Source organism: Asparagus officinalis, chromosome 5, assembly GCF_001876935.1.
Source record: "Asparagus officinalis chromosome 5, Aspof.V1, whole genome shotgun sequence".
NCBI lineage: Eukaryota > Viridiplantae > Streptophyta > Magnoliopsida > Asparagales > Asparagaceae > Asparagus > Asparagus officinalis.
In genome coordinates, this window is record NC_033798.1 from 980,821 (window position 1) to 983,441 (window position 2,621).

General features: G+C 37.4%; 1 protein-coding gene across 1 annotated transcript in view; it reads right to left on the reverse strand.

Annotated features, from left to right (window-relative positions):
- LOC109843970 overlaps nt 1,308–2,621 on the reverse strand; it is a 23,385-nt gene continuing 22,071 nt past the window's right edge. Inside the window, exon 5 of the mRNA XM_020412969.1 lies at nt 1,308–1,823. The gene's annotated coding sequence lies outside the window, so the exon portion shown is untranslated. The remainder of the gene's footprint in view (nt 1,824–2,621) is intronic.

Consider the following 2,621-nt stretch of genomic DNA (forward strand, 5'->3'; position numbering starts at 1 on the left):
TTGTGAGCTATAATCCATGATATTCGGCCTTTTTTAGCGGTTACATTCCATAAGCAAATAATATCCCAGAGGCTAAATTTCTTGATTTCATGAGCTAGTAAACCATGATTTTTGGCAATATTTTGTGGTTTCAATTTGTTGGCAAATAATTTTGTGAGATATAATTCATGATTTCATAAGTTGTAACCATGATTTTTTTTGTCATTTTTAGTGGTTTTTGACCCATAGGCAAATAAGATCTCAAAAGCCAAAATTCATGATTTCATGCCCCTGTAACCTATGATTTTTATATACATTTTTTATATCATCTAAACGGGCCCTAGGTCTAGATTGAACCAAATTACTCCCTAGCAGATCTATACATAAAGAACAGATCCCTAAAGATATTTGCGTGCTTTCCATAAATAATCTTTGGTTATGTAAAGGGGAAGAGGAGAGAACCACAACACAAGGCAACGGACGAAATCTTTTTATGGTAGATCTGAGGTTTGGAGTTGGATCCCAGCTCACGCATTACGAAGAACAAAACATCGTCTTTTTCGCATAGTTTTGGTAGATCCATTTTCATATGTGCAAATAAAGTCCATCGTATTCAAGTAAAATGCGCTGCTCTCGTCAAATTCATTTCCCACACGATTCGATCGAAGCTCAAAGCATTGCTTTCATTTGAGATGTAGATTTGGCGAACCCCATGATTGTTGATTGTCGAATTTTTAACGAGGCACGACAAAATCATGCTGGGCGCGCGGGCGCCTCTTGTTCTGCTGATATCTCACGGCGCTTTTTCTTCGCTCATTTGGATCCAATAATTCTTGTTGTACACGGGCTTTTTAGACCTGTGCGCTAGTAGTGAAGGTGAGCTGCTCGCATAATGAACAGTAATTCAACTCATTAACTTGTAGCAAAGATTGGAAACATCCCTTTCATTTCATCATGTTATTTCTCAACGTCCAATTCAATTGGCCAAACAAAAAAAACATCAATAACGTAATAACAGTTGTTCGATAAACTGTTAGAACAACCACGTAAATCACCTTCATCTCGTCGTTCGTTTCAACGCAAAATCAAGAGATATCACACGTTTTTTTGTCTGTCAAACACAAAATCAAGAGAGATCACACTTTTCTTTTGTCTGCATGATCGATTACAAGAATAATACTAAAGAAACAATACGATTTGCAGGAAAAGGATTCGGAGCTGTCCTGTCGTAATGCATGTGGACCATCAAGAGAGATCACTTCAAATTACAAGGACTCGTGTTTGAGTTGATTTCAGATACGAAGTCAAGCTTAACAGCATAAGCACAATGGAAACAGATAAAATCGTTACAATAGTGATGGATTCTCAAAAAACATAAACGAGAAATTAAAAACACAGCAGGGTAAAAAGCTTTGAAAAGTTAGGGAGGAGATACCACCCTTATTTTGGGTGAAACGCATTTCTTGATCTTGATTTCTGCAGAATATTACACAAGATACAACAAGGCAAGATACATGTTGGAAAAAGGCCTGCCACCTTTATGGCTTGGACCTCAAAACCCATGCTGGCAAAAGCATTATATCCATATTTACATATGTTAAAATTTACCGCCTTAACTCAGGATGCAGCATTCTTTTTGCTGCACATAAACATGTAAACTTTCTTGAGTTATCTCATACAACACTGCAGACCAGTGTGGGAGTTCCGTGCTTTATCTCGGAGCGACTCAGCTTTTCCCGAGTCTAGAAAACAAAATGTTTCCTTGTTTCCTCATAAAAATGCTAGTGAATACAGAACGGCAACAAGGATCCAAGAAAGAACAAACGGCTGGATTACAGCAGCAGCTGCGTGGAAAATGTCAATTTTGTTAAGCCGAATGTTCCGATGAATGAATACGTAAAAAAAAAGCTACGTGACCTAAAATATGTATTAGTATATGCAAAAAAATCGCAGCATATCTAAAAAGTTGTTCTGTTGAAAAGACTTGAAGACAGCATGTATATTTTCGGAATGCAAAAGGTAAACTCATGCAATGCCACCATTGAAATAACACAACCAAGAAAAGGAAAGCCAGAAACACAGTTTAGCAAGTAAGAATCTCTACCCACAGGAGGAGTGGTGAGAGAGATTCCAATACACTACTGAAAATATCACACATATAAATAACCTAAATATTTCCTATACAAGGTAGTAACAATTCTGGTAACTTCTACTCGTCATGATCTTTCGAGAAAAGCCTAAATGTATATCTTAATACAAATCCTTTAAGCCTAATTTGTTACACATGAAAGAGCTCATTTCTCACTATGGGAGTTTTCTTCCCGATCAGTTTTCTCCATCCACTCCAACAATAGCTTAATTACAATGCCCATTATAGCCCATTGCCAAATGGAAGTAGAACCTCCTCCCATTAGTCGTGCAAACCGCAAAATTTGGAAGTAGCCAAATTTACATTTGACTGGAACAACCAGCTTGAATTTGCCAAAGAAATCAGCTAGTATTGACCCGTTATAGCTGCTGCTTATGACAGAAAGGTAATTGTTCCCTCCATTCAGACTACATTACTACCTAAAACTGATCTCTAACCAATTCCTGAGTCAAGTGAGTAAAGTACTCTGAACATAGCATATTCCATTCTGCCT